Source organism: Gymnoscopelus braueri (genome assembly GCF_963280865.1).
Source record: "Gymnoscopelus braueri genome assembly, chromosome: 2".
Classification (NCBI taxonomy): domain Eukaryota; kingdom Metazoa; phylum Chordata; class Actinopteri; order Myctophiformes; family Myctophidae; genus Gymnoscopelus; species Gymnoscopelus braueri.
The window spans coordinates 11,537,421-11,549,920 of record NC_137604.1 but is presented as its reverse complement, the minus strand read 5'-3'; the positions used below and the strand labels follow the sequence as shown (position 1 = coordinate 11,549,920).

The window sequence follows — 12,500 nt, the reverse complement described above, 5'->3', positions numbered from 1 at the left end:
AACCTACAGTAAAGACTACTCTTCTAAAGAAATTGCTTTATTATTTGGAGTTTGTACGCTATCTGTCTAGCCTTTGCACAGACACGCAAGTGTGAGGACCGAATAGTAAGCTTGTCGATCTATTTTACACCTATAGTGATATCCCCGAAAATAGGGAAGCCAGGTTGAAAGTTATTATCCTCTCCTTAATGAATACATAGAACAACAAGCTGCCAAAGTAGTTTTTTACAGATATTTTTAGCCATGACGTTATCCTAATTCCATAATGTATGGATGTATATCCTTTCATTGATTACATTGGTCAAGCAAAAAGTAAGCCATGTGACGCATTGTGAGGTTGTAGAGGTTGTTTTATTTTCCCTGCAAATGTAGCGCAACACCGTTGGATGACGAAATATTAAATAGGGCTTAAGTGGTTAATCAATTTAGTTGATCATTAAAAAAATATATCTCTGTCGGGTCCAAAACAGTTACTTTTCAGGATTCACGGCGCAAAGATCTTCTATTTTGGATTATGTTTGTGTGACATTATAGAATGATGAAGGAGGGCATTCATTTACGAAAAAGTTAAAATAAGGGGATAGGAAAATACATACAAAATGAAGATTATTCTATTAATAAAAAATAAAAAAATGAATCAATAGATTAATCACAAAGACCCAGCAGCTTTGTGAATAGATTTGAAGAGGTAACTCTCAGCATGGTAGTTAAGAGTGGCATTCAGGAAAACTTAGATGAAATACTTAGTGAATATGAACCCAGATGTTATTTACAGCACATGAAACCAGAAGGCATGTCGTTGCTGTCGGGCTAAAACCTCTTATCTCCACATCCTAACTTTTTGTGTTTCTTCGAAAAATTAACCCATTAAGACCTGAGGCGATTCTTAAAAATGTTTTCTAAATCCTAACAGTTTTTTGAAAAAAAAAAAAAAAAAAAAATGTTTTCAAGATGTTTCAAAAATAGCAGATCTACAAGCTCATAGCGCGGCACTCGGTGCCGCGCTATGAGCTTGTACATCTGCTATTTTTGAATAGCCAAAGACATCTAAAGTGACACAGATGCGTTCCCGGTCTTAATGGGTTAATGCCCTATACTCGATCATACTACAGTGTCACACAAAGGCATCAAATATAGCAGATCTACAAGCTCGAAATGTGGCGCAAAGCAACACATTTTTTGGCTTGTAGATCTGCTACTTTTGCTACTTTTGAACTTGAATCCGGGAAAAGTAACAGTTTTTTGGACATATGAGGTTTCCACCCGACAGAGACCATATGAAAACCGGCCACACAACACAGGCTCGTCTCATATTCATACAGCCTGGTGGCTCAATTAATCTAATTGCCCACTTTATATTCTAGAGACAGCTGTCAGCTGTGTTTTTTGTTTGGCTTTTTTTTTTCTCTCTCTCTACTTCCCTTTCTTAATATCCATCTCTTTATCGTATTTTATTTATTTATTTGTTTTACGACTTTTTTTTCTCACCTAATATTCCCCACAAAGCTGAGCAGTTATTCATGCCAGCAGTGTCTCTCCCTTTGTACTGTGTGGTTCCAGCATGCCTGCTGGTTTTGAAGGGGAATAGGGATGCAGAGTATTGAAATGTTGGCCGATGTCTTCAGTCATTAACCGCCAGAGTAAAACATCGTCAATAGCCTATACCTTGCCAGCGTTTTTCTGAGCGTTTTCACTAACCTTCGAAAAATCATAGGATATTATTCTTCACAACAATCCGTCCGCCATTCGCTTTAAAATGGTGGATGTTTGAGCTAGTGGAGCTCTATTTAATGACGTCATGTGCACGCACATCTTTTTTATAAAGTCATTCAAGTAATACTTGAATGACTTTGAATGACTCATTTGTACCTACTTCCATTCGTGCCATCAATAATAGCAGCAGGAGGAGGTAGCTATGAGTAGCTATTATTATCTGGATCTTGTGATTATGTCTATGTCTATGTGCGTCTTGTGTACTGTATGTATGTTTACTGTGTGTTGGAGTTTATTACTATCTGCTGTAACATAAATTGCCCAGTTTGGGACATACTAAACTTGAACTTGAACTTGATCTTGAACTTTATAAAAAAAAATATCACAGATTACACCATCACTTACATTGCTTTCAAAACAATGGTTTTAAAACAATCATAATGAACAGAAACAGAAATAAGAACTTCCAACAGCGGTCGGGGATAACCTTGTGAGTGTCTACAGCTCTCGTTCTTGGGTCCTCAGCTGAGCGATGGGATCTCAGCCAAGTTATCACATAATTATAGGTGGCCTATGTAACTTTGAACGTATTGGGCATTGGGGTGATGATTAAATTCATCTGGCTGAATCCCCTTTCGCACTCTGCAGTGTTAGGGCTATTGTTTGAGGTGTTGACGGCGCGTTGACAAAATCTCTCGCGGGTGGGGGGGGGGGGGGGGGGGGCGCGTGCAGCTTCAAAGCTAGTGGAGCGGCGCTCCGGTGAGCTCCATCGGCAGCCCATCCCTGGTCGCGATAATCCGTTCCATAGTTATTGGCAGTTGAATGTAGGTTGTTTTTGCAAAAAAGCAACAGAAAACAGAGAAAAGGGCGTTTTTTTTCAAATCCATTAGAATGGGAGTGAATGTGGCTGTTTTTTGTTTTTTTTGTGATCAAGTTATTTCCTGCTTCACTGGGAGTCAAATGGTGACTCATAGGTTGACTTGATAGGTTTGAACGTTCCGGGCAACGCATTCTCACTCGTGGCTCAAGTCTGCTTTATAGACGGTGCGCCTCCATAATTTTTTTTTTGCAGACCTGGCACCCTTTTACGTCTCGAGTTTGAGAACGGCACTTCCTCATTCCAGGAGTGCGGAAATTAGCCGTTTGATCACATTTGTCCCAATAAGTCACTATAGGCCGTTTCGGGAGTGAGTGTCTATATTTGCAGGTGTCAATAAACGCATGCCATGCGTTTTTTCCAAATCCATTAGAATGGGAGTGAATGTGGCTGTGTTTTTTTTTTAGATCAAGTTTATTTCCTGCTTCACTGGGAGTCAAATGGTGACTCATATGTTAGCGAAGAGCGCCATCTAGCGTAAAACTTGTAAACACACAACATGCGTCAACAGACGACATAGGCGGCGTGGGGCGTTGGATTGACACACGTCAAAACGTGTCATTGGCAGTCAACGAGTTAAAATGCAATATCTCAATAAGATATCAAAATAATCTGTTTTAGCCAATATTAAAAATGTTATAATGTTTGAATGCGAAGCTGAAAAGGCCTGTTGTGATGATGAAGGCTGGATATTCAATCAGTGTTTTCTGGGAAAGTGTTCAAAAGGGTCAACAAGTTGGAACATATTTCAATAAAAAAAATACTACATTCAAGCTGTTTATGCTGGGAGATGGGGCCAAAATGTTAATATATATGCCTTAATCAGAAAGGACAAAAATGTTAACTTATTGATATTCAACATCGGTAAATAAGGGTTATCGACCATAACAGCAATGTTGACATATTTTCGGAAATAAAATACTGGTATTATGGGAAAATATTAACTCTTTAACTGCCAGAGTAATAGTGGGTAACAGTGGGACGCTACTGCCAGCGAAAACGAGCGATTTGACTGACCTTTGAAAAATCATGGAATATTATATCCGTGATCTCCGTCCTCACGGAGATCCTCATCCTCATTACACACACACACAGGGGTCTCAGGGGTCCGGTTCGCAGCAGGGGGAAAGCACCCAGCACCAATCATATTCATATGTACAGGCATGTTACGTATCAATGGCATTGCTGAACCAGCTAGAAAGAGTTGTTGACTAGATCAGGGGTCTTCAACAGGGGGTCCGGGACCCTTAGAGAGTAACTACAGGGGGTCTGCCTATTTTTTTTAAATTATCCCACAATTGTGTAATCCATTTTTTTCACCCAGTGCCAATAGTCTAAGTAATCCTGGGCGCTACACTCCCTCTGCTAGCCTAGGGAGAGCCAGGCCCTAGAGCCAAGCTCATGCCTCCTTCAATGCATGAGAGCTAGCAAAGCCGCTTCTTTTCACCCGACAGGGGGGGAGGTTCCCTGGTTAGACGTAGCGCGTGGAAGGAACACGTTATTGTCTGCCAAATCTTTGTGTGATAGGAACTTTTTTTATGTATTTACATTGACCACTTGAACCCTAGCATCCCTATTCTGAGGAAAACTTTAGCCAAAAAATAGAAGATCTACAAGCACACAACGCCTCGCGCTGCGAGGCCCTTTGGGATATGTACATATTTAATGTGCCGTGCGGGGTTAATAGTGCATCTAACGCACTGTGAGGGTCCACAGTGTACATGTACACATCTGGCACACCGTGGGGGGGGTTCATAGTGTACATTTACATATCTGGCACGCTGTGGGGATTCATAGTGCTCGTGTACATGCATGTACATATCTAATGCTCCGTGGGGGTCCACAGTGAGGTGAGGCTGAGGCCTATTAAGGGGTCCACAGTGAGTATTATTATTTTTTTCTTTTTTTTTTTGCTGGCAGTGCCTTTCTGTCATGCATTTCTATGCTAAAGAGGTGCTGGAGCGCTGCTCTTCACGCTTCAGTGCTCTCGCCGCCCATAGCGTCTTTTGGCGGAGCGCACTGTGGGTGCTTCAAGAATTCCAGCTTTAGAATGGAGTGCCGGTCATTTGATCCTCCTGGCTGTGTCTTGACAAACCCGGTCATTTACAACCCGAATGGTTTCACCACAACCATGAGAAGTCCACGTTTACGTTGTTTTTAAGCGAAGCTACTGTATGTGTGCTAATGACACAGAATGACAGGACGTTGGAGAACAGCGTCCAAGGCAACGCATTCTCACTCGTGGCTCAACGTGTGCTTTAGACGGTGCAACCTCCGTCATTTTGTTGGCAGACCTGGCACCCTTTTTACGTCTCGAGTTTTGAGAACGGCACTTCCTCATTCCAGGAGTGCGGAAGTGACCGGGGGCGTCAGATTGGCCGTTTTGATCCCTATTTGTCCCCAATAAGTCACTGTCTCATTCTCCGTTTTGGGGAGTGAGAGTCTGTAGTTGCAGGCGTCAATAAGCTCTGGACAGTGTTCCTCGGCTCTACAAAAAAACGTTCTGTGGACAAGGGCCCCGAACAGTTGTGTGTCAAACATTCATGTAGCTGGTGGACACAGAAGATGAAAATAGATGCAAAGAAGTGCAAGGAAATAAAGTTTATCTAAGTAAGTTTATCTAATAAAGTTTATCTAAGTAAATCTTTGAGAAATTGTGTGCTCACATTTTTTTGGCAAAGAAATAATAATGAAACCTCACCAATGTGTAGCTATATACCGCATGGCCCCACCACACACACACACACACACACACTTTTGTTTTTATTACTGCTTAAACCCTATATACTTTGGCATAACACAAATGTGAAATAGGGAAGCCAGGTTTAAAGTGGTTAAGTGCTAATGAAGATGACTTTGCCACAATATTCACAGATATTAGTACAGTATGGGATGCCTGGAGGCTCAGCCAGGTAATACACGGACCATATGCTCCTTGTTAGCAAGAGAACCTTAGCATTGTTAGCATGTCTCTCCTCATCGCTCTGCCCTTGGTGTGCTGTCCCTCTACAGCAGCGGTTTTCAACCAGTGGTCCGGGGACCACCAGTGGTCCTTGGGGGGGGGGGGGGCTACCAGGGGGTCCCCAGCTAAATTAGTTAACATAGCCTCAGAATCATTTTAACCACTTAGCTTTGGCTATTCAAAAATAGCAGATATATACAAGCTCATAGCTGCTATTTTTGAAAAATCATGGAAAAATGTGTGCATATCTTTGAATATAATAATGTTTCAAAGAGAACATTTTTAACTGGTGGTCCGCGGCCAAATGTATATCAATGTAGGGGTCCCTGGCATGAAAAAAGGTTGAAACCCACTGCTCTACAGGAAGAGGAAGCATAAAATGCCAAAAATAAACATATGTAAAGAAATAAAAAATATCACCCTGTCATATTGCTGTCGGGCGTATTGTATGTCCAAAACCGTTTATTTTTTTATTTTTATTCATATTTAACAAAAGAAAAACTGTGAAAATAGCCGCTCTACAAGCTCAACGTATCATATCACGACACATTGTGAGCTTGTCACTACTTTTGTGTGAAAAACTCTTTGTGTGATGAAGTTTAAAAAGTAAAAATATAGAGATAAGAGGTTTCTGCCCGACAGCAACGCTATGTGCCCGTTAGTCCAGGCAGGAATGAGTGAACATGTGCTTCACGTGGAAGCCAATGTAATTCTCCCTGGCGCTAGTCTTTTGATGTATAACAGTGTAGCGGTCTTTGCATGTGGCTCTCCCACTAGCCCTCACTCATAGTGTGTGCGTGTGTGAGAGAGAGAGAGACAGAGAGAGACAGAGAGAAAGACGGACAAAGAGTGATGTGGGTGCAGGGACCCCGGTGATTGGCCCTCTCTCTCATTGCCTAGCGGTCCTCTTAACCCATTAATACCTGGAACGCATCTGTGTCACTTTAGATGTCTTTGGCTATTCAAAAATAGCAGATATACAAGCTCATAGCGCGGCACCGAGTGCCGCGCTATGAACTTGTAGATCTGCTATTTTTGAAAAATCGTGAAAAATTTTTTTTTAGATTTTTTTCCAAAAACTGTTAGGATTTAGATTTTTTTTAAAGAATCGCCTCAGGTCTTAAAGGGTTAACGCCAACTCCAGGGTCACCGTCTAGCATTCATCTCTCTCCCTCTCTCCTTTTATACATCGCTCTCCATCTGTGTGTGTGTGTGTGTGTGTGTGTGTGTGTGTGTGTGTGTGTGTGTGTGTGTGTGTGTCTCTCTCTCTCCTTCTCTCAGCTCTAACGATGTGAGGCTATCGCTCATGATAATAAGACAGTGCCCGGACAGAGAGAGGGAGAGAGAGAGAGAGAGAGAGAGAGAGAGAGAGAGAGAGAGAGAGAGAGAGATACAGTGAGATGACAATACATATAAGAATACACATGAGAAAGGAGAGAGATAAATTGTCATACAACATACAAAAAAGTAAACACAATCGAAAATCGCAGATGTACAAGCTTACAGCGCGGCACGAAGTGCCACGCGGTGAAGTGAGCTTGTACATCTGCTTTTTTTTTTATATCCAACATGTAAATGGATAAAGTGGTTACAAGTATTGTGAAATTAACTAGAGAGACTCCCACGCCAAAATCCAGTCCTGCACCAAAACCCAGCACCATGGAGAGCTCTGCACTTCTCAGCCCAGACTTCAGCACCATGGACAGCTCTGGGTAATCACATCAGAATGTAGAACCATGGTCAGCTCTAGATGCTGACATCAGAATGTAGGACCATGGTCAGCTCTAGATACTGACATCAGAATCCAGGACCATGGTCAGCTCTAGATACTGACATCAGAATGTAGAACCATGGTCAGCTCTAGATACTGACATCAGAATCCAGGACCATGGTCAGCTCTAAGCTCTCACACCATAACACAGAACCATGGACAGCACAAGACTCTCAGGCCAGCACCAAGGAAAAGCTCAGTCTGAACTTCTGTATGTCAGAGCAGACTTAGCCTTGCGTGCCCGTCTCTCGTTTCACTCTCAGACCAGACCAGACCAGACTAGACTGAGACCAGACTTTAGCAGTGGTGGAAAAAGTACTCAAATGTTTTGCTTAAGTAAAAGTATCAATACTGCAATGTAGCAGTACATTGCAGTATTGCTTGTATTGATTACAAGTAAAAGTCCGGAATTCAAAATGTACTTGAAAGTATTGATATCAAAATGTACTTAAAGTACCAAAAGTAAAAGTACTAAAATGTTTGAAAATAGCAGATCTACAAGCTCACAACGCAACCCACACTAACTAAAGTTTTCAAATAATTGTAGTGGAGTAAAAGTACAATATTTGCCTCTGAGATGTAGTGGAGTATTGGAAATACTCAATTAAAGTACAAATACCTCAAAATTGTACGTAAGTAAATGTACTTAGTTACTTTCCACCACTGGACTTTAGCACCCCACAGCTCTGGACGCCGGCCAGACCGAACCACTGTATTACATATCGTTGATGTACAGTATAGGGTAAAAACCTGTAAGTCCAAAACTGTTACTGGAGATGGAAATGGGAAAAAAGCAACAGTGTTTCCAATGAAGGAACGAATGTAGTTGTTTAATCACAAGCTCTTGTTAATACTTTTCATCGGTTCAATATGTATGAAACCCACAGACACACCTAGTCAATTAAAAAAAAAAAAAAAATAGTGACGATAGCCGATCTACAAGCTCACAACGGGTTGCATCTCAACGCGTTGTGAGCTTGCAGATGGGCTATTTTCGCTACTTTTGTACGATACTGTTGTACGTCATAGAGCATTAATTTAAGACATAAAAAACATTAAAAAGTTGAAATATGGAGATACAAGGTTTCTGCCCAACAGCAACACTATACTGTATGCTTGCTGTGTCAGCATCTGAGCATTGTCTTCTTCTCTTATATCTTTATCCCCCCCCCCCTACTCGATCAAAGCCATGAAACGATATAACAGTGGGTTTTTCAGCACAGTGATATTGATTTTCCCGCCCCAAATAAATCAATTTCATATATAGTGAAACGGCCCACTAATCAGGAGATAATAGTAAGAGCTTTGTTTTAAACGTGCTGGGCTGACTGTTCAGACCACACACACACAACACACTATCTTTCAGGGTCCAGATTTAAGACATGTTACAGTAAACGGCAGAAATAGTGAAACAGATTAATGGAACATAACTTCCCTCATCTGAAATTCCACTATTATGTCCAAAAAACACATGGTGTTTGAGTAAAATGCTCAGTGGTAATGTATCAATGTGTAACTCTGAGAGGGTACAAATGTAACCTAATGGACCATTGGTTAAAGGGGGATTTTGGACCAAAGTTTTCTTACCTTTTCTATGACGTTATGATATCTTAGGATGAATGGTGCAGTAGAAAAATGTCATAACTCTATCCCGGGTCCGCCACAGCTTCAAACGTGCGTCAATAGGCCTTGCGCTATATCGCCTATTTTTTATTAAAAAAAAATGGTGAGATCTGATGTTCATAGAGACAGAACACTGTAAAAAAAAAACAATAAAACAGAAGTCTCGCTAGACGAGATCAAAATATCGAGATTTCGATCTCGTCTAGCAAGACTTAGTTTTTTTTTTTTAATAATTTTTCTACAGTACCATTCATCCTAAGATAATCATAACGTCATAGAAAAGGTAAGAAAACCTTGGTTCTCCTTTAAAGACGGGGTGCTGTGATTTTCAGTGATTCCCCCCCGCCCCTAAAACATAATCATCAGGTATTATGGTTATACTAGGAGGAAGATTTTTTTCAAAAAAGTGTACAGAAATTGTTAAAATTATGTTTTTAAGAGGACACGCCTCCAGTTCATTAAGTATACCTGGTTCTCACCTTAGCACCTCCTCCACCACCTTAGCACCACCCACCTGTCCTAGTCCCTCCTCCTCATGCCCACACCTGTTGTGTTATGCTAATGAGGGGGAGGGTATGTTTTTACTATGTCACTAAAGCGCTGTTTCTCTATTGGCATGTTTGACCCTCAAGGTTTCAGCCTTCAGGTAGAAACTCAAAATAGTCAGAGAAGACATAAAACACCATAAAAACACCACCAGGGGGCTTAATGAAGTTCTATCAACCTCATAGACACATGAAAAACAGAAAACGTGCAAAACCATGGCACCACCTCTTTAAGTTTTGTACAGTCTGAGTTAAACTTAAGGCCAGACAATGCAACTCCTTGCAACAAAAAATGTAAGGTCGTCCACCGGTGAAAACCAGTGAAAAAAATAAGGATTTTACTGTGAACATTATGAACACACACAAAAAATATCACACAAAAGCTGTGCGGTATTATGTAAGGATACCAAAAAGCAGGTATGAATGAACAAGCTGAATGCGGGTCCATTTCTATAGCCCCTAGTCTATCAACATTTTGTTGTCGTCGTGTAGAAACCTCTTATCTCCATATTTTATATTTTTCTATATTTTCATTGATTTTTCCCCCCCTAAAACCTAATCATCAGGTATCATGGTTATTGCGAACGCAGCGGAAGGAGGCGCGCAAGTGGAGCTTACTATGAAACAGTGCTCGGGTTGTGTCTCTGTGTCTCTGTGTGCACTGCCTGTGTGCAGCTCCTCTGAGATAAGTAAATGTCCAATTTAGACGTACCATACATCAAATGAAAGGTCTTTGAAAACTGAACACACCTGTCAAGGTTGCGTTTAAGCCCGCCCCTTCCCCCGGAAGCCACGCCCCGGAGAAGGCTCCTAAAAATTCCCCATTGAAACCCCATGTTAAATGAAAAGTGCCCGAATCGCTCCGAAACTGTTACTACCCCCCCTAAGTGGGGGTCTACGAACAAATACTTCGGGCTCGGATTTTGGCTCCGCCCCCCGGAAGTGGGTGAAACAGGCACTTCAAACACTTTGTTGAATTGTTCAAAAACATTAAAAGTTTTTTTTTGGTGAATTTGTATTTTTCTAAGATGCTCCTTTTAACGCAGATTTTTTAAATATATGTTTTAAATTTTTTTATTGGTTACTTAAAAAATAATAATAATAATCATATTTATTTTTATTTTTTGGCGTTCGCTTCCCGCGTTCGCGCGTCTTACTTGTACTAGGAGGAAGATTTTTTTCAAAAAACCCACCTGTCCTAGTCCCTCCTCCTCATGCCCACACCTGTTGTGTTATGATAATGAGGGGGAGGGTACATTTTTACTATGTCACCAAATTGCTGTTTTTCTATAGGCACGTTTGACCCTCAAGGTTTCAGCCTCCAGGAAAAAAAACTCAAAATAGTCAGAGAAGACATAAAACACCATAAAAACACCACCAGGGGGCTTAATGAAGTTCTATTAAAGGGATACTTCACTTTCGGGCCGGGGACACATTTAAAAAATATATTAAAAATAAATGAAAAAAGTTATGGAAAATTCATGGCCCCCTCACGCATTAGTAGGACACTCTAATGCGTGAGGGGGCCATGAATTTTCCATAACTTTTTTCATTTATTTTTAATATTTTTTTTAAATGTGTCCCCGGCCCTAAAGTGAAGTATCCCTTTAACCTCATAGACACATGAAAGACAGAAAAAGTGCAAAACCATGGCACCACCTCTTTAACTTTTTGTGTTTTTTCATGAATCAACGCCCTACTTGATCATTCATACTACAGCGTCACAAAAGAGCATCAAAAGTAGCAGACCCACAAGCTCGAAATGTGTCACGAAACAACGCCTTTTCAGCTTGTAGATCTGCTATCTTTGCTGTTTTTGAATTTGAATCCAGAAAAGTAACAGTTTGGGACTTTATGAGGTTTCCACCTGACAGAGACGTTGATGGCAAACTGAACGTTTCAAATAAACAGTAGTGCATAAAATCAAGTGAACATCAACATGAATTATTGTCTGTGATTTTAATACCACGGCAGAGTTTATCTGATATACTATTAAACCAAACAAAACAAAACATAACAAAGTTTTCATCAGGGATCACATTTAGGAAAAATACAGAACAACATTTAATCTTGCATTAACCCATTAAGACCGGGAAAGCCTCTGTGCGTCATTTTTTAGATTCCTTTGGCTATTCAAAAATAGCAGATATACAAGCTCATAGCGCGGCACTCGCTATGAGCTTGTATATCTGCTATTTTAGAAAAATCGTGAAAATTCATGAAAATCTTTTAATACATATATATATATATATGTTTTAAGCAAACACGTATAACTCAAATCTTAGCTTCTGGGGGTTCTACAAATGTCTTCTAAATCCTAACAGTTTTTTGGAAAAAAAAGCATGTTGCTATAATATCAGTGGTGCTCAAACTTTTTCATGTCAACGACCTCCCAAAATGATATCTGGCCGCGGACCCCCATCTGAAAATATGTTGTTCCAGGGACCCCCCAGAAGCAAGGATTTGAGTAAAAAATATATTATTCAAATTCAGATGCGTTCCCTCCCCCGGTCTGTATGGGTTAACATGAGCGGTGGGTGCTTTCCCCCCTAGTTAAGTCCCACAAGGCCTTTGTGCAGATAAGTGCTAATTCTATTTATTATTTTCTTGCCATATTCAAGAATCAACTGCTCCATATTAACCCATTAAGACCGGGAACGCATCTGTGTGTCATTTTAGGATGTATTTGGGCTATTCAAAAATATCAGATCTACAAGCTCATAGCGCGGCACCGAGTGCCGCGCTATGAGCTTGTAGATCTGACATTTTTTTTGAAAAATGGTGAACATTTTGTGCAAATCTTTGAATATGTATTTCAAAATTATTATTTTTTTAACTCTGTTGCAACTTCTGGGGGGTCCCTGGAACAAAATATTTTGAGACGGGGGTCCGTGGCCAAATACATACACTTTTGGGTGGTCCTTGACATGAAAACGTTTGGCGACCACTGATATTATAGCAACATATTTTCAAAGATTTGAGATTTAAAAAAATCGCTTTAAAAAACAT

General features: G+C 40.6%; 1 protein-coding gene across 1 annotated transcript in view; it reads right to left on the bottom strand.

Annotated features, from left to right (window-relative positions):
• tusc3 (tumor suppressor candidate 3) overlaps positions 1-12,500 on the bottom strand; it is a 185,183-nt gene that overhangs the window by 88,333 nt on the left and 84,350 nt on the right. The gene's annotated exons all lie outside the window — the stretch shown is intronic.